This window comes from Corvus kubaryi, unplaced genomic scaffold (genome assembly GCF_017639235.1).
Source record: "Corvus kubaryi isolate FWS band 111438036 unplaced genomic scaffold, C.kubaryi_AGA036_p1.0 68, whole genome shotgun sequence".
Classification (NCBI taxonomy): domain Eukaryota; kingdom Metazoa; phylum Chordata; class Aves; order Passeriformes; family Corvidae; genus Corvus; species Corvus kubaryi.
In genome coordinates this window covers 22,998,903-23,011,938 of record NW_024582056.1, presented here as the reverse complement: position 1 = coordinate 23,011,938, position 13,036 = coordinate 22,998,903, and positions in this window count along the sequence as shown.

The window sequence follows — 13,036 nt, the reverse complement described above, 5'->3', positions numbered from 1 at the left end:
GGACAAATTCAGTCCATTTTGAAAGAAATGCTCTGCTGTTGTTTCCAGGAGACATGGCAAATTAAAATCAACAGTCCTGGACGTGACTGGGACATACTGAGGGAAGGTGTGCGAGTAAAACGGCAACAAAAGCATATGTCCTTTCTGGCATCGTCCATCAGCATGAAATATTCCTGCAGAAGTATTCAAAAAGCTGTGTGTTGTAAGGATCTATGTTAAGATCACGAAGTTTGGCTTGTCATTCAGACTTCAGAGGGGAGCTCATTTGTGAACCGAGGAGGAAAAGGTCTGGAATTCATAAGAATGGGAGGGAGAAAAAAAAAGAAAACGACCCTGAAATTTCTTTAATAAATAACCAGGATGGAACAGCTCCAGCAGGCAGACCAGAAGTGACAGTCAAATGTAACGTATCACTCAGGACACCATCAGGCATTTCCCTCCTGCTGCTATTTGAGGATCTCTGGATGCTGCAGGAAGAGCTTTATTGTGGTGCAGATTTGCTGCAGAGTGTGCAGCATGCTGCAATAACAGAGATATTTCCAATGGTCTTTGCTGCAATACCATGTACTGTATGTACTTAGCTGAAATCAATGGGACATGTAAATGAGAATAGGCAGAATCCCTTCTACGGCAAGGAACAAAGCATCTGTGCTTTCCTAAGCAAATAAAAGGATCAGCTCGTGCAGGATACACAAAGAGCTGTGACCGCACTGTACCATGAGGGGTCTGTTGTGAAGTTGAATATGTGTAATTTCCTAGTGGTTTGGGCAGGGCGAGGGGAACTTAATACAAAGCAAGCAAGATCTTTGCATGCTTCTAGCAGTGAATATTAGGTAAAGGCATAAAACAGAGGTTTGATGAAAACATCTGTGATAGGAAAGCAAAATCTTTAATGGGAGGGAAGAAAAGAAAGGTTGCATATATATAACTACTGAATAAACAAATTATATGTCGAGTCTAAATGATTAATTGCCCTGAAGAAATATATGAAACAGGCCAAACTGGAAAGAAAAGAAAGACCATATTTCAAGGACAAGACAAAACCAGACCCTAAAAGAACAACCGTTTTCAGAAATCTCCCCCTTGAAATAAATGTGCTTCTAAACATCCACATGCCCCTGACTAAACAAAATTCAAATAATAAAATAAAGCAAAGCCCAGTTACTTAAGGGAGAGGGGAGGGTACGGAAGAGGGAGGGAGGGAAGAAATACACCAGATAAAGAGGAAATATGCAGTGTAATATTTCATCTGCTGATATACCACAGTGAAACATAAACTAATCCTCATTCATATGGGAATATTCACTCAGAATTTACTTGTGGCTTTGGTACTTTTTCTTGACTGGTTAGGTTCCAGGTCTTCTGGAAGACCTGGAAAATTTGAAAACACAAATGTAGATAAGAATTAAGTGTATCATTTCACTGTTGAGTTGCCAGTTCCTCCCTCTCCCATAAAAAAACCCCACACCTTGCACATTGCATACCTTTGTGCGTGTATATAATAAAATAAATATGTTTAATGTGGTGTTACAGCTAGGGGTCATATGGATATACTTACATACATTCACACACAATACCCGTTGCTCAGTTAAGTACAAGGGGAAAAAAAAAAGATTTTCTTTTGAAGACCAAAAGTCAGACCCAAGGTAACAAAAGTAAAGCGTAATTTACCCTGTAGTTAAAAACCAAAGGAGTCTTTTTACTAGGGGGCTGCTGGTTCTATTCATGCCATTCCAGAAGAATATAAAAGAGACGCTTTGGGATTTTGAAGTAAAAATTCACAACAGTATGTCTTTACTTTTTTTTTCCCTTCAACCAAGACATCTTTTGCCGGAGTCCTTTATCTAGAGCTTTGTATACATATTTTTAATCCTATACAAAAATGATAGGATGTCAAGAAGGATCTATAATAACACCATTTTTTTTATTTCACTTCAAAGACTTGGCAATTTCTGATCCATGTGACATTCACACTCCTTCAGGGTCAAACAACATCTTGCAGCCTTCATAAAATGATTAAATATTTTAAACAGCTCCTGCTTATACCTCCATCGCCCCTCGAGACTGATACTGTTATCGTTTTTGTCAAAGCCAGTTTCCATCCGCATTTGTCATTCCTGCTTGCATTTATGAGTTATCAATCGCCACGTCAAAATGCAAAATAACTGATGTTCTCTGGGCGGGATTGGATGGTCTATCTGGGGCTTTTAATCAATGCTGATTTTTATTTTCCATACCCGTACATAAATCTTTACCATTCTGGGCCACATATAATGCGTTTGTACAAAACGCAGTGACAGAAGCAGTAGTTATATTATCAAATATTATACCTCGGGGCTAACTGAGTATCAAGGGCTTTCAAAAGGGAACATTGGGAATTACTGTGCAGGAGAGATGGCTGCAGGAGAGAATATAAGGGATTGGTTGTTGCCATTTATAAATCAACATCATGCAAGCTAATCCTTCTCACTTAAATGCAGCCCAAATACTTTTCCTGATACTCTGAAACTCAGCCCTATCTATTTTTTTAAAGCTTGCATAATGCACACGAACAATGGTTGTATGCATTTTCTTATTTCTTGAACTTTTCCCTAGGGATGTATATAGAAACTATGCTGCCACATTGTTTTTTTCTCCCCAAGGCCTACAAGCCAGTAAATATCCTCTTTTTAATCATACCTGAATTATTAGAACTCTCTCCGCCCCCATTTTTTTATTTTGTCTGAGCCACTATAATAAAAGGGAAAGTGTTTCATTCATTAAAAAGGGTATCTGCCTCATTTATTCAATGAAGGTCACAGTCGGCTACAGGAATGGTGCATCGTCCATTCAAAGCAGGCTCCAAGGGCCAGGGTTGGCAGAGTTTGGAGTCAGGATTGCAGAGGAGCCAAGTGCTGGGTTCCCTGGGAAAACCAGGCACCACTGTAAGAGAGCAAAGGTGAGGGGAAATATCCTGCCTCCTTTGTAGGGACATCCATGTGTGCTGCATGGTGCAGGTCCTTGCCAACAGGAATTCCTTTCTAGCTGGAAAATCCATATTGCTAATGGCAATAATATTTTTACCAGTGTTGAACTAAACTGTTTGGGACTCCCCTGAGTGAGACACACTTTCAGGCTCAAGGGTGGAAATTTGCAGGGTGTAATTGTGCCTATGAAGTTCTTCCTTCCTGCTTTCAGTGCTGGTAAGGCTGAACTGAAACCTTGATAACATCTGCGAGATAAGGGGCTGTAAGTGGTGAGCAGCCTCTTTTCCTCTTTTGTAACCAAGCTTTCTGCCATGGGACCAAAACCTTTTTATCAAGTTTTCAGCAAAACATTTTTCTGAATAATCCACTTCTATTATATGGTTTTCCCTATTGTGTACATAGGCTTAAAGGAAACATGTTTATAAGCCTTTTTTACTGAACTGATAAAGGACATTCACTCTGGGTATCTCCTGCAGGAAGGTTACCAAAAATTCTCTCCATTACAGACTAATACATTTTATTCTTCATTAACTAGGACAAATAGAAGAGTCTTTGAATTGCAGCCCTACTATCTCAGGGGTCACCTTATTTTATGTTTGTGACAAAATACAGTGTTTGCACTATGGCAAAGTAACCTTAATCACACATTCCTGCTCTGTGTCAGGGTCAAAGTCGCAAGTGTAATGCAAAAATTAGGTTAAGAGGACTAGAAGAAAGGTCTCTGACAACCCTTTGGGAGCCCAGCATTATCAACCACCATTTTCCAATGTCTGTGAAAGTTTTCCAGGAAAAAACCTAGACAATACTGTACCATATTGAAGCATAAGAGGCACCAACATCCAAAGTTATTTTCTGTTAATTTTTCTGAATATCTATGCCAAAGCCATGAAGTACCCAGGGGCAAAGTGTTCCAATTGCCCTCGTTCTGCTCTTCAAGTATAGGTGAAATATTATTGCCCTTAACCCCTGAGCTGCCTTCAGCAGAGATGCAAACTCACTTGTCTACCTCCTGATGCTGGAGTTGGAAGACCCTGGGTTAGGTGAGGAGAGCACTCCCATCATCTCTGGGAGTCACACTGGAAATGCTGAACTGAAAAGGTAACAGGAACCAAAAACCTTGTACCTGCAAATGGGTCTGTAGCCACAAATATCTCTCTGAGGGTTTGGAGAGAAGAAAGTTAAAATGAACGCTAAAACATGGTTTGAAGACTAATAGTTTATATATCTGTGCTTTGTACAATAATTAATTACACATGGTGTTTTAATTAAGAGAGGAGAGGTTTTTTCTGTAAGCTTCAAGAGGAATCCTTACTGGTACCATCCTTCAGTCTTAATGAATCAAATTCCCTCGGATAGTGACACAGCAGCATTCACTACCTCAGTCAAGTTATAGACCCTCATACAGCAAAGTACTAGAATGTTGTCCTACCTGCCTTGAAGGATGAACAAATAGCCCTCCTACAGCACCAAAGCATTTTTACCTCATACCAGTCAGTTTGAAGCTGACTTCAGAGATGGGAGTGCTCTTACTGGTGTAATCGAAGGGAGTTTTGGCCAATACATGTTTTTCCAAAGCAGGACCCAAATACCTGCACCCTTGATGACTGTGTGAAAAGGCTTGTGTAAAACTGAATAAGGTCCAGTGTGGAAGAAGTCGCCTTGCTGATCTGGTGATGTGCATAGGGCAAGAGTTATGACAGCCTCTTATCTTCATATCTGCTCTATAGGGAAGGTTCAGATTAGATATTAGAAAAAATTTTCACTGAAAGGGTGGTCAGGCATTGGAATAATTTGATCAGGGACACGGTGGAGTCACCATCTCTGGAAGTGTTAAGAGGTGTCTGAATGTGGCACTTGGGGATATGGTTTAGGGGTGATTATGGTGGTGCTGGGTTGATGGTTAGACAAGATGATCTTGAAGGTATCTTGCAACCTTTATGATTCTGTGATTCTATACCTTAGTGTGCAGGCAGTTTTCTGTATGATACCTAGGAGATCTGGAGCCCCAACAGGTTTTCTGATGATGGCTGTCCTTGGTAAACCCTCCGTCTGGTGGGTCTGCAGCTGTTGCAATTTTCTGAAGCTGTACTGGATCATGGTCCCCTTCCAAAGCTGTTGGTCAGCCAAGGACTAGGAGATGCAGTTTCAGGCCTGGACTTTCCCCTTTGTATGGCAGCAACACAACTCTGCTAGATTACCAGGAGTGCCATGTGGTGAGAAGTGAGGCATCCTGCCCAGTGTGTGTCCAGTGGTGCATCTGAAAGTGTTCCACAGGTGAGAGGGAATCCAGGAGATAGTCCTTCCCCCAGGAACCTGTGGGGGAGACTTTGTTTTTGGACTGGTAGTGAGCTCTCAACTTACCCCTATTCTGTGTCATCCACCTTCTTTCCTGCTCTGTGTTCTAAGAGACTGAAAGGGAACAACACACTTAGGACTCAAATCTAGTGCCTCAAATAATTTTGAATAGGATACTCATGTAGACTTGCTGAATTCAATGGGATAATTTGTATAGTATGAATGACTTGGTGTGAATAAAAATACAGGAATAAAACTCTATTTTGCTTGGATACCTGGTGATGATGCTTGTTTGACCTGAGCAGTCAGCCCTCATTTTTAAATTCAGGTTTAGACTGCAGACGTAGTTAAATTCTCTTGGTTGTCCTGTTTCAGCTGATGGTTGTGATCATCAATATTTTGGAACTCGTTTGGTTTGCAATGTATTTTATCTGGCAGCTGTGTCTCTTGCACTCTTCTCTGGCTTGCCTGGATGAGTGGGTGGTTCCCTGACTCCTGGCATGCATTAATTTCTTTTTTTTTAAACTTCTGCTTTTGGCTTCCCATCCTCTACAGTGGAAGTCACATTAAATTCACTTTAAATAGCTTCTCTCAGTTTTGGCCTTCAAAAAAGATGGATTATTCTGAATAGTTTTAGTAATAAAGTGCATTTTCTTCCCCATAGGATTCTGAGTAGCAGATTTCCATGTGTGTCAGAGACCAGCAGTGCTGCTAGATTTTTGGGATCCTTCGGAAAATAAAGGCAAAGATCTCACTAATCATCTTTATATCTGTCTGTGGGACTCGCTTTTGAGTCACTAACCAGCAGATGTTACCATATGCTTAGATTTTGCTGTTTTAATAGTTAAAAGTAATGTCCAGTGGGAAAATAATGTAAGGCCTATCCCCTATCTCTTCTTCTGCCAGATTCATCTATGTCAGTGGGAACCATACGTTAGAGTTTCACATGTAGAGTCAACTTTATTTTTTTCAAGTGCATGGTTTGTGGGTGCTGAAGACATGAAAGGTTAAAAAAAGGAACTTGTCTTTCATTGTCACTGCTCCAATTAAATATGAACCTAAAATTTCCAGGATTTGTCAGTCTTCAGGAAAATATGCCAGCACCACTGAATTTTCATGGTTCCTACAGGCTCCTACCAGGACAAAAATAAATTGACCTTCAGACATGTTGTGCTGTGTCAAGTCAGAATTTTCTTCCTCACCTTGGCCACTCCTAAAATGACAAGTGTCAAAACTTCCAGGAAATCTTTTCAGAAGAAACTGAAATTTCACAAAAATATGCTTTGCTCATGCTTTATTACTTAAATAGTAATAAAGATGTTCTATCCTAAGGCTGTGAGGCACAGGAAATTTATAAGCAGAATGAGAGAGAGGTTTACTACTTTAAAATGAAGTAAGGAATCCCATTGCTAGGTTACCAGCAATCTGCAATTTTGCTAGAATGTGTAAAATTACAAGGTTTGTCTTTATCAAAGACAATTATTCATCTTGGGTCATTTAGCAGTGGCTATAAATATAGGCATGCTATCAATATCTAATCTGAATAGCTGTTCTTCTCAGAGGACACAGTGTTTAAAGTGTTTTGTTTTCTGATCCCAATCTCTCCTACGGTTTAATTCTTGTGGTGTGAAAACCTCACAGATTTTAAGGTCTACTCTTTAAAGGCCAACCCTCTGCCTCCAGCCAGCACCCTCCGTCCTGCCTAATATATGCTTGTAGATTAGGGTAGGAACCTTCATTGTGTTTCACCAGTGCCCCTCTGGGAGAGAAAAGTGACTTGCTCCAGGGTCTCATTCCTCTGTGCTGTACCTGTCCAAACTGCGCTGTGTCCCCCACGCTTTTTCACAGGCAGCGCTCTACCGGTTGCAGGGTGTTTGACATTGTCATGTTCGTCAACAAAATTAGTAAACCTAACACGTCTTACCCATTGGGGAAGAATAACAGTGTCTCCAGAGATGACACCATGGCCAGAATAACAGTTCTGTATTCAGCCTTTTGGGGCTTTTCATGTCCATATTTAGACAGGACAGTTACACAGCCTCAGCAGCCAAGGTAGGGTCTCATGATTCCTTCTGCTGTGTGACTGAAAGAAGAGGCATGAATAAGCCACTGAGTCTACGTGAGTCTTAGTGGGACAGGGAAAGAGAAGACTGGTACTGACTTGATTTTCTGAAGAGGTCTTGGCTTAATTCCTTTATTAATTTACATTTAAAATATCATACACTTGCAAAATAAGACCAGTGATGCAACCAGAAATATCTGCTCTATGCCAGAATATGAAAGATATTTTCTGGATTGAGGGATGCAACTCTAAATTGTGGGTTAGATTTAATTTTGTCTTTCGTTTTAATTATTATATAGTTCCCCCTACAAATCACTCATTTAACCTAAAAATAGCTTAATTTGCTATTAAAACAAAAGACTTATAAGTTGATTGATTCAAGAAAATTAAAAACCTATGATTTCACTGAGCCTAATCCATGTAAGTAAGAGTAGAATTAAAGTGAAATTCAGGTCTCTAGGAAAAATCCTTTCCTTTTCTGTGGGGCCAGGAGAGCACATTTAAATGCATATCCTTCAGTGAGATGAAATTTCATAGCACCATTAATTTTTGTTGATCTAAAAAACATCATCATTTAATGTTCTTATCGGAAGTGTCTGAAGGCAAACTAGCATAAGGCTGGTCTGAGTGCAGGAGAGTTATAACATGGGTGATCATTTTGAACACACCTCCTTTGCAGGAGAAAGGGTTGCCAACGTCACATTCCTGGGCAGAATTTACTGTGGAAATATTGGCAACATGCAATATGTGACAATTACAGTTAATTTTACTTGAGAGTGTCAGAATCGGCACCTGGACAGTCAAAAGCACCTTAAAAATGCTTAAGTGAAGAAATACGTTGCTGTTAAAAACCAAGGTCCAAACATCTTAAAACTTTAAATATGAAAAATGGAGAGCGTAAAAAAGCAATATGGGAGAACTGCAGAGAGGAGGAAGAGACTGTTGAAGCAGTCTGTGGACAGAAGGAATAAGGTAGGGTGAAATAAGCCTGATAAATGTGGAAGTGTCAATAGCAAGTAAACAGAAGATAGCCTGGTATGTCTATACATGTGTACGTGTTGGAAGATATTAAAAAGATCCAAGTGAATGCAGAAGCTTGGTAAATCCAACAACTTTTGGTCACATGCTTTAAAACTCTGAATCTGAACTACGTGCAGATGTTGTTACAGACCACTGACAGTCTGACTACCAGGAAATACTGATGGCTCTGTTTCATGATTCTAGGGGCATCTCTAAAGTCACACAGTCAACAAGAAAAAAACAGCAGTTTCTGAATGGTTTGTGCTCCTAGACTTCCTTTCTGAACATATATATTTTTTCTTTACCTGCAGAAAGAACACGATCCAGCCCAAGCCAAAGTTTCTCCACAACACAGCAGATAGAAACCAATTTTTTTCTGAAATGAATGAAGAAGTAGGTATGATTTTTAAGATTAGTATAATTGGGGGAGTTTGGTGTCTCCGTCAAGAAACGTCCCCTTCCAGCTTTAGGTGTGGGGGGCAGGAGGAAGCAGCCAACTGCATTTGGGCACCAGAGTGATAGGAGCAATGAGGCATTTTAAATAAAATAAAAACCCTGTGTTATGACAAGTGACTAAAACCCACAAATGAATGCAGAAGTCTGCTATTTAATGTAGTGTATGCTGATATTTAAGCAGGTTTATATCTGTCAAACAAGCCTCTTTTCTAAGACTGGCACAGACTGTTCTGCGTTTGGTTTCCAGAATCAGCAAATTACATTGGCAGAACAAAGCTGTCATATTTGGTGGTATTTTGTTACATCCATTATCTTACTTAAGTTTAGACATCTCTTAGCAAAATCAGATCCCACTTAAAGACTGCCTTATTTTGCAACATTAAACAAAATGACAGGCTGCTTAAAAAAAAAAAGTTCATTAGCAAGCAATGAGTTGGTGGAAAAACTGCACGGCTGCTTCAGATATGAAGAATGAAAGCATGAAATGCTGTAACCTTTCCACAGCAGGCCAAGAGCATACATCAGGACTCTATTTGACTAAACAAGGGTATGAAATGGCTTCAATAAACAGAATTAAATGGAATGAAAAGAATTGAGGATACTTTGGATTTGATTAAGGAGGTGTTACCTCAAGACCTGCTTGGAAGGGGTGGTACCATGCACCACTTATGTCTCAGTAGTAACACAAATGGGTCAGTCATAAATAGTGATATTGGAAAGTCTTTTCCAGCCAGAAGACAGTAGATAGACAGCAAATGTGTATGTGTATGTGTATGTGTATGTGTATGTGTATGTGTATGTGTATGTGTATGCAGCACACCCCTGCACACCCCTGTCTTTGAAAAGGAAGGTTATGGCATGGTGTCTAGTGTTTCTTTTTGGTTTTATTTTCCTGAGCCTGCTGAGGGTCACTTTATCTTGAAAAGTGAAATTTGCTTTTAACTCAGTCTTCATAAGGATAAAAAAACAGCTGCTATCCTGCAATTAGAGGCTGAGGGTAATGGAGGTGAGTTGCCACACTCTGGTTTATGTATGTACAGACCAGAGTGATAGAGCCCTTTGGTTTTTAAGCAACTTCCCAATTCCTTGTCGCGTTCCTGTTTATTTCCTTGTAAGAATGGACATGTTCTGGTCTGGAAATAGGGGATGAGGCACCTATCACAGAGGGGAAGTGACCCACAAGAATCAAGAATACCTTTTTGAGCCGGAGACAGGGCATTGCAGACACCTCTCTCCTCAGCTGCATTGCAAACATCCTGGCTGTAATAAGGCAGTGGTCTGTAGCGCAGCTGAGGAAACATGGGATTCATCATGGGGGTAAGAGCCATACTGTGCCCCCAGCAGAAGGTGCTATCAAATTAAGGTGGCTCTGCAAGGCAAACAGTATCCCAAGCGTAGCCAAGGGCCTTTTTTCGGGCATATCTATGTGCAGATAAAGGCTTCCTTCCATGGCACCTAACACTTAGGGGAGCAGGAGTCTGAGCATTGATAGATTTATTTTGGTCACTTATTCTGAGTTTTTAACCTCTCAACATAAGAAGTCTTTGAAAAATTTACTGGAGGCTCAAAAAAGGCTAATTTCTATGTTCTCCTATTGTCTGCACCTTAAATAGTACAAAGAGTTGCAGTGGTATTATCGACCCATAACTACAGAGCTTGGGGGATGACCTGTCTTTTCTGGTGTTTTGAATTCACTTCATCTGCAATAACACAGATGAGAAAAGGGGGGGTTGCTGGCCAACCCTATCATTTTATCGAAATTCACACTGTGAGGTGTGCTCTGAAAAAGTGAGACTCATGATTGCTTATGAGTATCATACGGCTCCCTCTGTTGCCCCATTCACATGCACATGCACACACAGACACACTCACACACTTCAGAGGTTACTGAGTTTATAGGCATATAGAAAGCACATGTCTACTGAGATGACCAGATGATCTACAGCTGACTAAAACAGTTAATAAAGATAATTCAAAGTTTTGGACTGTGTACATTTGTGGAAAAACCACGCTTGGGTGTGTGCATGTTTATGCACACACGTGTATTAAGAGGGGCAGGAGAGAGAAGTTGCTTTTTTCAGAAAGTGAATAATGTCATTGTTGATTTAATTAGCAAATTCTAGATGTGCTGACAAAGGAAATTTTCTTGGGAGATGCACTGTGTTGTGTCAGTGGTCTAAATGAATAGGCTGAGCTGAGTTCGTGGTAATAACAGATGAACAACACAACTCACCAAACCTCAAACAGTGCATAAATCAATTTGCTGGGAATTAACCACTTGCTTTAAAATTAGGGGTTACTTGACAGGGTTTCAGTGATTAGGTTGTCAGGGACCTGTATTTCTAGCTGGGATTTATCTTTCATGATATAAGTACATCCCCTTACAGGCATCTGAGTGAGTAGAGGTAGCAATCCAAAGCACCAGGCTAGTTAGGCAGCACGGCTTTATTCTTTGTAAGTACTAGGAGGCATTTGGAGGTGGACAAAGGAGGGCAGAACAGGGACACTTATCAAAAAGAAAATGTGCTGGCTTTGTGAACTACTAATAATGCCCAGGATATTAGTAGGAGAACTGTGAATGAGAGGAAGCATTTCAGAATCCCTGTGCATCACATGGCCCTTCTGTGCAATAAGGAGCTTAACAGTTTGTTAAATGAGATGCCGAAAAGTGTTCAATTATACAGAGAAATTAATGAAAAGCAGTAAGCCATTTGGAGGTCACTTCATCTTCTGAAAGTTGAACATTCGTATAGTATACACAGGCAGGGCCACCATTTTTATGATTAAACTTATATTCCCATGTACTTCAAACAATGGCAGATGGTAGACAGAGCAGTGAGATTAGGTACATATGGTAAAAGTGGGGGCAGGGGAGGAGGTATGGGACAGACAAAGCAAAGGATCATGGGCTCTGATGGACAAATCAGAATGTAAAAGATCAATAAAACGTTCATAGAAATTGGCCCAGGAAATACCAGGTGTCATCTGTCAGGTCTATTTATTGCAGCATTCCTGCTTTATTTTACTTAGACAGTGGGGAATGTCCATCCCCCTCATTCTCCTTTTACTGGTGATGTCTTTCACTGCTCAGGTACACTTATTTTCAGATGGGTTTTCTGATGATTTCCCAGACAGCTTTGCAAGATGATTATCCAAGCAGTTCCAGTGGTGTATTCCAGTTTACATGATCTCCTTTTGGGTTGATTCACAGCTTGAATCCCCCTTATGGCAATGGCTCCCAAGTCACCTTTTCTTTTCCTGTGGATCTATCTCATGAGGCCTGCCAAAGGGAATACCATACATAGATCCTCTATTCCATTTCTGGTGGAACCAGGAGTCTAAAATCAGGAATAAAACCATAGTTGCTGCAAAATAAAAGCTGGCAAGCTCAAAAGCAATTAATGCAAGGTTTTTCAAAGCAGTAGGTTGCCACTTGCTTAACATAACTAAAAATGTGTCTGGTAAACACATGCACCTTCTTCAGAGCTCCCTGGTCCATCCTGTCATGGTGATAAGTGTTCTTCTTTATTTCTCTCCTTTTCTTGTCCTTCCTTTCAGTTCTCTGCCTTGTACCAACCAAATGTGAGCATTTGAGTGTTTAGCTATGCCTTAGCATTCTTTCTTCTGGTGGAGCTTCTTGTCTCCTCCTCCAAAACTACTTTCTCATTTTCCCTGTCCATAGCTTCAGTCTTACTGTGGTGCTTTTGCATTCCCACTCCTTTCTCACGTGCTGTATAAGTTTCTCCTTTATTTAACATTTCCTGCTGCTTCTCTTTGATCACCTTTGAGAATGCAATAATTACTTCTTGGCTTTCTGGGCCCTGGATGTTGTACATGCCTTGATCTCTCCCTTCTGCCCTGCCATTTGCAGTAACTCATTCTTAGCTGAGTTGTACACACTCATTTTCAGTCACTGGTTTACCTTCATTTGAATTCAGGGTCCCAGAGCTCTCAGATCAAGCTGGCTATGCAGGCAACATAGGCAAACCCAAAATCATGCAGACACTCAAACACATCTCTCCTGTGTGTTTAACCCTCCAAGATGCAACAGTGATGACTGCCTTCATAGTGGTGACTCTTACCTGAATCCTGCGAAAAGCTCCTGAAATTCCAGTTGGAGTTTGAAATATGTGTCCCTGTGGATACCAAAGCCTATCCAGTGTTGCTCATCTGCAATACTTCTCATAGCCTGCGGAAGGTATCTTTTCAGCTTTATACCGGCTAGCGCTTGTATTTC